The sequence below is a fragment of the Peromyscus maniculatus genome, chromosome 12 (assembly GCF_049852395.1).
Source record: "Peromyscus maniculatus bairdii isolate BWxNUB_F1_BW_parent chromosome 12, HU_Pman_BW_mat_3.1, whole genome shotgun sequence".
Taxonomy (NCBI): Eukaryota; Metazoa; Chordata; class Mammalia; order Rodentia; family Cricetidae; genus Peromyscus; species Peromyscus maniculatus.
The window spans coordinates 88,047,400-88,060,984 of record NC_134863.1 but is presented as its reverse complement, the minus strand read 5'-3'; the positions used below and the strand labels follow the sequence as shown (position 1 = coordinate 88,060,984).

Sequence of the window (13,585 nt, the reverse complement as noted above, 5' to 3'; positions counted from 1 at the left end):
TACCACACTGATTACATTCATAGGGTTTCTCTCCAGTATGTGTTCTTTGATGCATTTGAAGATGACTGCAACGTGCAAAGGCCTTACCACACTGATTACATTCATAGGGTTTCTCTCCACTATGTGTTCTTTCATGCCTTTGAAGAGTACTAAGATCTGCAAAGGCTTTACCACATTGATTGCATTCATAGGGTTTCTCTCCAGTATGTGTTCTTTCATGCCGCTGAAGACTTTTGTGAAATGCAAAGGCTTTACCACATTGATAACATTCATAGGGTTTCTCTCCAGTATGTGTTCTTATGTGTATTCGGAAATAACTGTGACTTGCAAAAGCTTTACCACACTGATTACATTCATAAGGTTTCTCTCCAGTATGTGATCTTTGATGCATTTGAAGAGTACTAAGATGTGCATAGGCTTTACCACAATGATTACATTCATAGGGTTTCTCTCCAGTGTGTGTTCTTTGATGCATTAGAAGTTGACTGTGCTGTGCAAAGGCTTTACCACACTGATTACATTCATAGGGTTTCTCTCCAGCATGTGCACTTTTATGCATTTGAAGAGTATTGAGATGTGCAAAGGCTTTACCACACTGATTACACTCATAGGGTTTCTCTCCAGTATGTGTTCTTCCATGCCTTTGAAGATGACCAAGATGTGAAAAGGCTTTACCACATTGATTACATTGATAGGGTTTCTCTCCAGTATGTGTTCTTTTATGCATTTGAAGATTACTGGGTTGTGCAAAGGCTTTACCACATTGATTACATTCATATGGCTTCTCTCCAGTATGTGTTCTTTCATGCCGTTGAAGAGAAGTGTGAAATGCAAACGCTTTACCACACTGATTACATTCATAGGGTTTGTCTCCAGTATGTGTTCTTTTATGCATTAGAAGATTATTGTGACGTGCAAAGGCTTTACCACACTGATCACATTCATAGGGTTTGTCTCCAGTATGTGTTCTTTTATGCATTAAAAGATTATTGTGACGTGCAAAGGCTTTATCACACTGATCACATTCATAGGGTTTCTCTCCAGTATGTATTCTTTTATGTATTTGGAAATAACTGTGACTTGCAAAGGCTTTACCACACTGATTACATTCATAAGGTTTCTCTCCAGTATGTGTTCTTTCTTTCCATTGAAGATGAGTGTCATATGCAAAGGCTTTAACGCATTGAGTATATGCAGAAGGTTTCTCTTCAGCTTGACTTCTTTCATGCCTGCAAGGATAATTGGCATATGTAAACATTTTACCACATCTAATACACTGTTGAATGTTTATAGCTGTATAAATTAATTTTACAATTTGGTCCAATTATAAAGAGGAATCAGATCTTAAGGTTTTATCACTGTGTTTACACTTGTGTTGTTCTTCATTAAGGATTATTTTGCCTCTTTGAAGATACTTATGATGGTAAAATCCTTTATTACATGGTTCACATTTATAGCATCTTTTTTCTATATGAGACTTTTCACATATTTGAAGAGAACTGGAAAAACTCAGAGATTTATCACCCTTATTATATCTATAAATTATCTTGTACTTTGAGTCATACTACATTTGCTAAGTGAACTAGGACAAACAAAAGTATTTACACAGTCCTAGTACTCATAGGACTCTTCTGCAATGTGAGTTTGTTGATACATTAACAATGAAGCTGGAAAAACCAATTACTTGTATACTTGAATCAAATTCAACAAGAATACTCAATGTGAGGACTGCTACATATCTTCTAATGGTTCAGAGAGAGGGGTTGTTATGTCTTTCCATATCCTTATGCTCATAGGGCTTGTGTCCAGAATAACATATGATATACCTAGTAAAGGAAAAATAACAAATAAAAGGTTTCCACACTGAATTCTCACAGTTTGACTTTCTGTTCCTCATGGACTTGTGATATAGGGATTAAGGTTAGTCCACAACAATTACCCCTTGACTATTGACTCTTAACTGCCCCTGATCTCACTAAATTTAGCACAGTTGCAAAAAATATAAGAGGTACACTAGCTTTACTATGGACTATTTGCTTATTAGAAAGTTTTGAAGATATACTTATCACCTCTTCAATATGTATACCTTTTGTAATATGAGTAGCATGAAATAAATGGAGTGACAGTTCTACAGCATAGCTCTCATGGCACTATGATTCAAATGGTGATATCTGTTAAAGGCATTTTTTCTTTTCTTCTTTCTTAAAAGAATGCCTTGCAGATGCAATTCACCTACCTGAAACTGAGGTATATGGTTTTGTGAGAATTTAATAATCATCAATTAACTTTAAGCTGTCCTTATCTACACTGTTGCTTTTGTTTAAAAGTTTCAGGAAATATTAGAATTTCTTTAGAGGCACATTTGTATCATCTTGCACAAGAAAATTACCTTTCATGTCTTCTAGAACTTTGACAATGTTCTTCAATATTATGACAATGTTCTTCAGTATTATGGTCTTCCCAATTATATCCTAAAATGTAGTACCAGAAAGTTTTATGTTATATTATTGAAAATTATGCAAAATTTTAATTTACAATCTTCAGTGAACTTTAGAAGCATAACTGATTTATTTATCTCCTCCTCCTTCTTTCTCAATTAAATTACAGAAGAGCATCAATAACCAAGAACAATTGTCCCCTTATTTTAAAACCTGAAGGAAAATTCAGTCTTACCTATAGTAGTGAGGTTCCTATAGGTCTCCAGCATCACATCTTTGTAGAGATTCTTCTGGGAAGGATCCAGCAAAGTCCACTCTTCCCAAGTGAAGTCAACATGCACATCATTATAGATCACTGCATCCTAAAATATGTCATACATTTATAAAACAAAAAGCATGGTACTGACAACACTGTAAATGTATACTTCTTTGACAGTATAGTCATATCATTCTGGTGTCCCCCACATTTATTCCATGACATGGACATTATAATGTAATCACCAAGTTGCTTTAGAAGGAAATTGAATAGGAGGGCCACCTCTGTCATTTCTGTACCCTTTGAATAGGATATCACCTTGCAAGAAAAATGACTATTAACAGAGAGAGAGAAGTAACAGTATAAAGTATACATGAGGGGGAGGGGAGAAAAAAATAAAGTATACATGAGATAAATTATATGTAAAACTACTAACTACAAAAAATAAAAATAAGATGGACAAACTGGATGTATTGACTCATACCTTTAATCTCAATACTCAGAAGGCAGAGGCACATAAATCTGTCTCTGAGTTAAATGCCAGCCTAGTCTATGCAATCAGGTCCAGGATAGCCAGAAGTACATATTAAGACCATGCCTCCCATACAAAAATCAGTCAAACAAAAAAAATTAAAAAAAAAAAAACTCAGAGGTTTTTACTAAAGTTCCTACAAAGAGTTATATATTCACTCCAGTTTTGTATTTATCTTCCAGAAACTTGAAGGGCCCTAATTTAAACTGTAACATCAATAAGATTTTACTAAAGGCACTCACTGCATGTTTAAACAGTTACAAATGAGCAGATGAAAACAATAGCAATGTAAATGTTGCTCAAAATAATCAACATGGAGCAGGAGATCAACCAATGACTGGTCTAACTTGAAGTCCAACCTGTAAGAGAAAGCCCATGCCTGACACTGAACTTGGATGGCTCAGAGAACTAGGGTAGAACCAAATACAACTGACCAAGAAAAAAATTAATGAAATGATTCATAACTATATTCTGCTATAATCATAGATTGGTCCCTAGCCCAGTTGTCATCAGAGAAGCTTCTTCCAGCAGATGATGGGAGCACATACAGAGATCCCTACCCAAACTTTAGCTTGAGCTCTAGGATCCTGTGGAAGGGGGAGGTTGAAGACTGGAGGATCCAGAGGGGTTGAGGAAATCAGGTAAACATGGCCCACAGAATCAACTAAGCAGGGCTCATAGGGGCTCAGAGAAACTCAAGTGGCAATCATAGAGCCTGCATGGCTCTATTTCAGGTCTTCTGCATACATGCTATGGTTGTTTAGCTTGGGGTATTTGTGGGAACTAACTGTAGGAGTTGTGGTATCTTTTGACTCTTTTGCCTGTTCTTGGAACCCTTTTCCTCCTATTGGGTTACCTTGTCTAGCCTTGATATGAGGGTTTGTGCCTAGTCTTATTGCACCTTGTTATGATGTGTTTGGCTGATATCCTTGGGAGGCCCGCTCTTTTCTGAAGGGAAACAGAATAGCAGTGGATCTGGGGAAATGGGAATTTGGGGAGGAGACTGGAAGGAGTGGAGGAAGGGAAAGCTGCAGCCAAGATGTATTGTATGAGATAAGAATAGATACAAATAAAAATAAAAAATACAAATGCATTTAGTCTAAGTTCAATGATCCTCATAATCTGTAACAACTCAAACAGTGCAAATGTCCAAGGTCTCTTCTGACACTCAAGACAATCTCTTGACTGTCATATCTTATAAAATCAAGAAACAAATTAAGTATTTTCAATATACAATGGTCACTGTCTTATCCTAAGCTAGATCTCTTATCCATCTCAGGCCCACTTGCTTAGGGTATTGAAACCTTAGTGGAAGAGCCTTCCTACATCAATCTTCAATCAACACAATTCTCACAAACATAATAACTAGCAATTCTGATCTGAGCAAAGCCTCAATTAATGTTCCCTCAAATGACTCTAGGCTCTATCATGTTGACATCTGAGGCTAATTAAGACAGAGACAATAATATATGAGAAGATTTTAAAAACACAAAACCTATATATTAACCATATCAATCATTTAAGCAGTAAAAACCCAAACAGGAAGAGAGCAACAACTGGAAAACATAGATACTTCAAAAAATGAGAAGTGATATGGTGATATTTTATTTTGTACTAAAATGTTATTTGTATGTTAATAAATAAAGTTGTCCAGGGGTCAGAGCTATTAGCAAGCCATAGGAAAGCTGGGTGGTGGTGGTGCAGGCCTTTAATCCCAGCACTTGGTAGGCAGAGCTAGGTAGATCTCTGTGTGTTCAAGGATACAGCCAGCATTGGAGACACACGCCTTTAATCTCAATACCATAGAAGACCTGGAGGGCTGTACAACAGACAGTGAAGAGGCAGTCATGTGGTTGATTTTACAATCAATGAGAAGGCAGAACAGAAAGTCTATATAAAGACAAACAGACAGGAAGTAGGTCTCTTTCAGAGAGGTCTCTTGGCTGAAGAGGCTAGCTGCAGCAGGCAGTAAGGCTCTTAGCTCTGATCTCTTGGCTTTCTTCTTTGCATTGATTCTGTGTTTCTTATTTAATAAGATGGTTGATTACATCTACAAAATGAGCCTCTAAGATCAAGAAGAGAAAACTAAAACTGTTTCTCACAAAAACTTCCCAAACCAACATAAACTCCAGAAACCCATAACATAATATAGTAAATTTTCTGAAAAAAAAAATAAAAAAGGTGAACTGTGGTGATGTATTGTGTCCCCATATATATATATGTCTCCCAATAAAATTTATATGAGGATCAGAGAAATAAGTCAGCCACGATAGCCACTATAAGTAAACACAGAAGTCAGGCAATGGTAGCATATGCCTTTAATCCTATCATTTGGCAGGCAGGGATCTGTCTGAACCTCTGTGAGTTCAAGGCTACATCGGGGGAACAGAACCAGGCATGGTGACAACACTAACCATAGAGGTCTGAAGGTCTGTACAGATAGACAGGAAGTGACAGAGCTGGGCAGAAGAGGAAGTAATGTAGCTGGACTGAGAGAGCCAATGAGAGAGCAGAACAGAAAGGCATATAGGTGTGAGTATACAGGAAGTAGCTCTCTTTGGAAGCTGCAGAGTTAATGATGTGAGGTTAGCTATCACTTTTCCTATTCCACTAATCTCAGGCTTTAACCCCAATTTCTGGCTCTATGTTTCTTATTTAATAAGACTGTTTAGCAATTTGTCTTCAGTGAACAGCCATCATTTTCCTGAGAAACAACAAAAAATTTAGATAATTAATAAAATCAACAACATAGATGGCACCACTGACCAAACAAGACAAAAAGACATACCTAAAAATATAGATCATGGTCCCTTAAACAAGAATGACAAGATTCTAATCAAAATTAAACCACAAGAAATCACTGGCCAGTACTCATTCTGTGCATTCTGATTCTGCCCTTTGCCAGTAACAAAAAATGAATTGGGCAAGGAGAGCTATTCCACCAAAACTGGAGAGATTCACTTGAAGCTTTCTGATGTTTAAACTTTGTAGAAAATAGTTTTGCAAATTCTCATGTCCCCTTGTGGTTTCAGGCAAACTCAGCCCCACTGATTCCCAATCACAAACCAGTGTACAAGAATAATTTAATGTCTATGTCCTACCACATGGGTTAAGGCATATAATGTGGTATCTGCCCTATCCACATGCCCAACAACATGCAAATCTTAAATATCTCTGCAGCTCAGAAACTTCTTTTCTCCCCTGGAACTGAACTTTCCTGTATCAGATTGAGACTGATATCAGAAATTTTAAAGCATTCTAATCACATATTGCTGAAGAATGATCCCCAATACTTCTTTCTACCCATTTTTAAATATTTCTAACATTTATAAGAAAAATCTGAAAGCAAAGTGCAATGTTCAGAATTTCTAGAAACCAGACCTTCAGTTTTCCAATCTGTCTTTACACTTCACACTAAAAGCAATGCCTGTGTGTGCACAGTGGACACATATATTACAAATATCAAAGCTTCAAATAGCCAGGGCAGCAGAGCCTCCCTCTCCTGACAGAATCCACATTCAGGGAATATTAGAGAAGATGCCCAGATCATCACATGGACCAAAGGAACCACAATCTGGCTCTTGTACATCCTAGTCACAGAAGCTGACAGCTCAGCAGAATTGCTCCTCTTGGTCTATTCTCACTATGCCACTCACTATGGCATGGGTTGTGCTTTCCCTCATAGCTCCCTATAGCAGAGTGAGAGGAGAATCCTAGAAAGAACCTGCAAGCTACCTACCACTGGTACTCCTAAGTGCTAAGCCTTCCCAGGGTCCCACATTAGCTAAGGCCACCCAACTGGGACTCAGGATAGGAGCAACTCCCTTACTTGGGTGATCAGAGATAAAATGACACAGACAGCAGAAGCCTCCCTAGCTCTTCCCTTTCACCCCAGGGGCAAACAGGGCCCTAACCTGGGAAATTTGTATTTTAGTAGAAATGCTTCCACTTTCCCAGAGCACTTCCTGTTCCTCTTCCAAGGCACATAGTCCTTTTTGTACAAATTACAATACATACTGACTGTCCAGTGCAGCCAACCCTTCGCTTCATAGCTGGAAAGTACTACAGCCAAACACAGGTCACATTCAAACAGTAACTGTTGTTACTGTGTAACTGTTGCTAATAAAAAATGGTCCATGAATTAGCAGTCTATGGTAGGGCTCATAGGCAAGAAAGAGACTGTGGATATGATGTAGTCATAATCTCAAAGACCTATTTTGAAAAGTTGAAGCAATTTATGGCTATGTGTTCCAGAGACTAGAGATTTGTATGATAGCAAACCAAGGATTATTTATATCTTTTTTTTTTTTAATCTGAGGTGATATATCTTAAACAAGGAAAATAACAGTCCTGTTAGGCAGGGCCACATCATTTTACCCAGATCTTCTATATTGGCTGAATTAGTGTAACTACAATAATTTGGTATCATGATAAAGTCAGTTCTTTATCCAGATTATAAAATGCTCTGGTCTATGGACCCCAAAAAATGGCCAGTCAATTTATTTATGGATCATTTAAAATTGATTACATGACTCCATATTGCTAATCTCAACTACTGTTGAAGCAAGAAAGTTCTCACTCACCTTCCTGGCCCTCCCTTTATGCACCATCACTACATCAACTTCAAAGTTGGTTGGCAAACTCAATTCTTGCATAGGTACCTCTTCATTTGTATATCCTCCAATAAAAGCCAAAGAGATTGGTGGACATTCATTAAGTGGTCTCTTTTTTCTTCTTACTGAGCTGCCAAGGCCCAGTCTAGAAGGAATTTCAGGACTGTCTTTCCAGCACTGGTCAGCAGAAGCAGGATTAGGTTTTCAAAGCAATTCTCAATTACATAGCATGAGGCAAGCCTAAGATATAGCAGACATTGCCCTAAACAGAAATCAATAATCAACATCACTTGAGACAAAAGGAATGAAACTATTAATGACCTAGAAACATTAGAGAACAGAAACAAATAGAGATATATTGATTCCCCAGGGTCCAAGGGGGCTTTTGCTATGTCCGGCATGGGATATCAGGGGAAAAAATCTATGTACACTATGTTCTTATGTCTGTTAACTTTATTCCTCTAACACAAAATTACATCAATTCAGCTATAGCTCTACCAGGTATTCAAGGCAGGAACAACTCTAGACATACCAAGCTCTATATCCATCTACTTTATATCTCTGGGATAAAATCCTGTCTCCATAACTGCAGTTCTGTCCAGCTCCCTAGCTCATAGTCCAGTTAATGACTACCTCCTATGCTTTCAGCCTCAGCTTCATCCTCTGTATCCTCTTTCTCCATCTCTGTTCTGTCCCTGTCTACAAAACATACCTGCCTTTTCTTTCCCTGGGCCTCTCCTTCCCTGCCTCCTCAGGAATGTTGTTTTATCTCTCACCTTGATATGTAAAAACATCTTTTGTTCTTAGTCAAAGTGCTCTGGAGAACCACTAGGCCTCCTCAAGGCAAAGGGATGGTCTGAGCTTCATTAGCACAGGAAACAAAGCTAGGTGTCTCCTGCCAGCTTGTCTCCTAAGCTCAGCAGGGCAGTGAGTAACTTAGTAGGTTCAGCAGGTCTGGGGAGCTGAACTATTTACCAATTAGTCTGGGCACACAAGGATTTCATAGCAGAAGACAGCTGAAATATTAAAGGCTGGGTAACACCAAATATTCATAATAAATGGCTTTGCCTTTTGACAGACCCTTGGCCAGTCAAAGTTCAGCTTTAATACACAGCTGAATCTCTATGATATATTCTTATGGCACATAAGAGAGATAAGAGCAGTTAATACACTTAAAGAAAATATTAAAAAATAATACCAATAAGTGACATTTTAAACTGATAAAAACAATGTATTTTGAAGATAGAAAACTTAGCTATATTGACTTTGAAAAATAGTAGGGCCTTCTCTAGTAGAGGGAATGTCACTAATAAGAGACTGATTGATTTTTCCCATATGCACTTACTGGCTTCTGAGATCTGTAACCTCACACACAGAGTTATAGTCAGTGGCCTTTTTCTCAAACCTCTGAGCTGACAAAACTGTGTCCAGCAGGATTGAGCATATTTGCATAGGAAAGTTTAATTGCCTAATTGAAAATTCCATATTCTTTGGTGCAAGATGACCTTCCCAAATTGTATATCAACCAGTCTGGTCTGTTTTCACTCACAAGACATCAATTAGTAAATGCTGGGAAATTACAAAATCACTCCTGCTGCAATCAGGTCCTTTTTCATAATGGTGACTCCAGCAGCTGATTATCTACTCTGTTTCCCTCTGCAGTGTGCACAATGAACTATTCTTTCTATTCTGGTCTGAAGGTAGAAACCATGCTCCATAGCAAGTCCTTTTCCTTTTACTGAAGATAAATAGACAGTCAATTGCATGACTAGAATGGATAATTTTGAAACACTTGAGGTGGTACAATCATTTAAGATTTTAGAGGTGCAATATAAAGGACAGCAAGGCCATTGCCCTGCAGAGCAACAGACTGGGACCAAGGCCACCTGTGTCAACATAAGAGAGTTTGTCTCTGAAACATTTTTCTAAAAGGCTGGAAGTATAGCTGTTCTAAAATTAATATGCCTTCCCAGGGAAAAAAATCACTCCACACAATTAAGAGATTAATAAAGAAAAATATCTTTAATGATAGCATGCATTCATATCTTGTAGTGGTTTTTGCTCCACCCATGCATGACCTTGGGCTATAGGGCCCAAAGGAGGTGGTGCTTCTTGCCATTGTACATGACCTCTTAAAAGGAAAGGGAGAAGGGTCACAAGTCCCTTCTCCCTGCTACCTGTGAGGTGGATTTGCTCCCAGTCAGATCAGAGGACGACTTGAGTGGCCTACTCCATTCTGTATTGGTGAGTGTATGTCCTCAATTTATATCTTAATAAATCCCTATTACTCATTAAATAGACTCACATGGATTGATCTTAATAAGTGGCCCCCATGTGAAAAAAAGATCCCACACTCCCTGTAGCTCCTGCACACAGCCTCCACAGCAGTGGTGGCAGGTATGCTGAGAGGCTCATGTGCTCACTGCAAGCTTGCCTTGCTAGCACCCCAAGCTGCTCAGTCCCAACCACATGGATCTGAGCCCCACATGCCCCACTAGGGCTACTCATGTGACCAAACCCTAACTCATGCAGGTGGCTGCTGGTGAGTTTCTCCACCCTGCAGAGCCTGTGTGCATGCAGTCCAACACCACCCCCCACTCCCCCCACCCCCCCACCCCCGCCCAGGAACTCAGATACCTCTGCTCAGGTGACTGGTGACTGCCTGCATACAGTGTGACTGTGCGGGGAGCCTATAGGCCAGGCGGCTCATGCAGCTTACAAGAAGCACAAGTGATCTGTGGTGGATAGAGCACTGCATCAGAGAGAAAGGTGCCCATGCTAGGCGCCTTTCGAGTTCTGGGTTTGTAGTGGCCAGATTGAGTCACAGACCCCCCACCTGGTTACAGACTACCAGCAGACTGTTCCTTTTCTTTTAAAACTGTTCAGCATAGCGGCTGCCAACTCCTTCTTTTGAAACTCCTGCTGCTGCTGCCAACAGCATTTTGTGCATAGTGGCTGCAGTTCATGCAGCCAGCCCTGTAGGCTGGCTGCAGAAGTCCCAGAAGTGCTTCTAATTGTTCAGTATATTGCCTCATCTGTTGTGATCCAGGCAGCTCTGCCCAGTACTAGCTGGTAGGGGCTGACCGATTTAGTGTTTGATTCACAGAGCCCATTCAGGAAGATGGGTCAGCTCACACCAGACTTGCCTTGTACACTACACCTGTGACACCTGCTGGCCAAACATCGCTACTACACTCAAGAACCATTGCACGAACTGGGACATCTGGAACACCTGTTAGGACCAGCTATCAAGGATTTCATTTGAGGTAAAATTACTCAATATTTACATATTAAACCGATTGATAAATAAAAAATAAAATTTTTCTTTACAAATTTTGAATATTTCTCAAACAATGGCAGGCAATTTCACCACTAGGAATTTAAAAACTTTTGTTTCTACTATGAATGAAATTTTACAATATACAACCAACCTGGAATGTATACAATGTTCACCATAATAGCAATTAGCAAGTGATATATCTCATATTATAGAAAAAATGGCTTAATAATAACAGCAAAAATTAGACACTAATGAGACTGATACAGGCTTTACAAAGCAGTAATGAGGACTTAAATAGAAGGATTATTTCTATGTAATCTGCTAATTTACCACAAGAACTTCAGTCCATTAAAAATAACTGGACAATCAGATGTAATTTTATTGATAATAAATATAAATACTTAATGGATAAAACAATAAGTCTTTAGAGCAACCTTAATGCCATTCAGATAATTTCTAAAGAGGAAAGTTCATCGCTAATTGATAAATAGTCTTTGGAATCATATGTTTCTGATGAACATAAAAAATTATGATTCCATGAAATCTCTAGAATCCTTTACAACAGAGGAGGTTCAAACACTGCAAGAGGTGGCAATTAATTGATTTCAAGCTCTGGAGAAGTCCCTCAGTAAAGATAATAAAGAAACTAATAAGCAGACAGGCAAAGCCATGCAAGTAATAACATCACCAGGTGGCTCTTATAAAATGGCTTATTCTGTCACCATACATGAGAAGCCACCAGATGATACACATCTTGAAGAATATATGGAATATATCTGGCAACCTAGTCATATAAGAGATTTAAAAAATATTAAGGAAGTGGTAGTCACCTATGGAATATATTCAACATACATAAAACAGATGTTAAATATGTGATCTTCTAGAAATAGAATTATACCAGATGACTGGAATCACTTCATCTCAGCTGTGTTAGAATATAGCCAGCAGTTACAATTGAAGAACTGGTTGAGAGAAGAAGCTAAAGTGCTGTGGGATGGTCTGTATGTCAAATTACTCTGATTGATCAATAAATAAAACACTGATTGGCCAGTTGCTAGGCAGGAAGTATAGGCAGGACTAACAGAGAGGAGAAAAGAAAGAACAGGAAGGCGAAAGGTATCACTGCCAGCCACCACCATGACAAGCAGCATGTGAAGATGCTGGTAAGCCACGAGCCACGTGACAAGGTATAGATTTATGGAAATGGATTAATTTAAGATATAAGAACAGTTAGCAAGAAGCGTGCCACAGCCATACAGTTTGTAAGCAATATAAGTCTCTGTGTTTACTTGGTTGGGTCTGAGGGGCTGTGGGACTAGAGGGTGACAAAGATTTGTCCTGACTGTGGGCAAGGCAGGAAAACTCTAGCTACAAATGGCGCCCAACGTGTTGCCAAGAGTTTCCACCTAAAACCTGAGTAAAAAGATTCTAAAACAGAGCTAAAAACAGTCCCTAGTTGTCTCTTTCAAGTTAGCGGCAGCCTATGTGTTTGAGCTACTATGGCGGGTTTCTGGCATGTGCACTCACTCGACCTGCAACATGGCGGGAATGAGGCTGCTGCAAGTGGCACATTAAGCTGTGTCATGGATTTAGCCTTTGCTAGTACAAAACAAAAGAGGTTTCTGAGCTCTTGCTGCTTGGATAAAAGCATAGACCCAAGATGGCTCCCAGAGCTCGCGGAAAACGTACCACCACCATGTTGGGAAGCTAAAGTGGGCAGAGCCAGCAGCCACAGCGCCATTTCAGGCTTAGAAGGTTGCAGTTTAAAGCAATAGGCTCAAGGTAATATAAAAAATAAGCCACATAAAGATGGCTACCACACAGAGAATCTGGATTATGTTCTCTTTGATGTTCGTAACTGAAAAAAAAAAAAAACACTTGATTGCAAAAGCTGTTGAGATGCCAAAATGTATATTTTAAAGGTACCTTGACTTCAAAATTTGGATGTAAGAATATGTTGCTTTGGAAAGGAGGTTCTGCTTTTGTTTCCACAGAAAGCCAGAGGTTATGGATTTGTTCCATATTAAGATACATCAGGTTTGACCAGCCAAGACCCGATGACACCATGGCCCAGATGATCCAACATCCAGAAAGGTTTGAAGGCAACTGGCTCAGACAATACAGCCTCATGGACTACTCCATAATCCTAAAATTTTCTTTCTGTCCCCATAAGATACAGCACCCCCCTCCAGCAGGAAGGAGTAAGAGACGCTACGCCCAAATTCCCAAATTATATGTAATTTTACTATGTTAAGGTTAAATCCTTCCTTTTTAAAAAAAAAAGAAAAAGAAAAGAAAAGGGGAAATGCTGTGGGATGGTTTGTATGTCAAATTACACTGATTGATCAATAAATAAAATACTGATTGGCCAGTGGCTAGGCAGGAAGTATAGGCAGGACTAACAGAGAGGAGAAAAGAAAGAACATGAAGGTGGAAGGAGACACTGCCAGCCATCGCCATGACAAG

General features: G+C 39.0%; 1 pseudogene across 1 annotated transcript in view; it reads right to left on the bottom strand.

Annotated features, from left to right (window-relative positions):
* Positions 1–130: 130 nt before the first annotated feature.
* The window catches only part of LOC143266753 (uncharacterized), a 38,199-nt pseudogene continuing 24,744 nt past the window's right edge, over positions 131–13,585 (bottom strand). Inside the window, exons 2-5 of the transcript XR_013043900.1 lie at positions 7,810–8,101; positions 2,674–2,800; positions 2,390–2,471; positions 131–1,229 (exon numbers count right to left, since the gene is read on the bottom strand). The product of XR_013043900.1 is annotated as an uncharacterized LOC143266753 (transcript). The remainder of the gene's footprint in view (positions 1,230–2,389; positions 2,472–2,673; positions 2,801–7,809; positions 8,102–13,585) is intronic.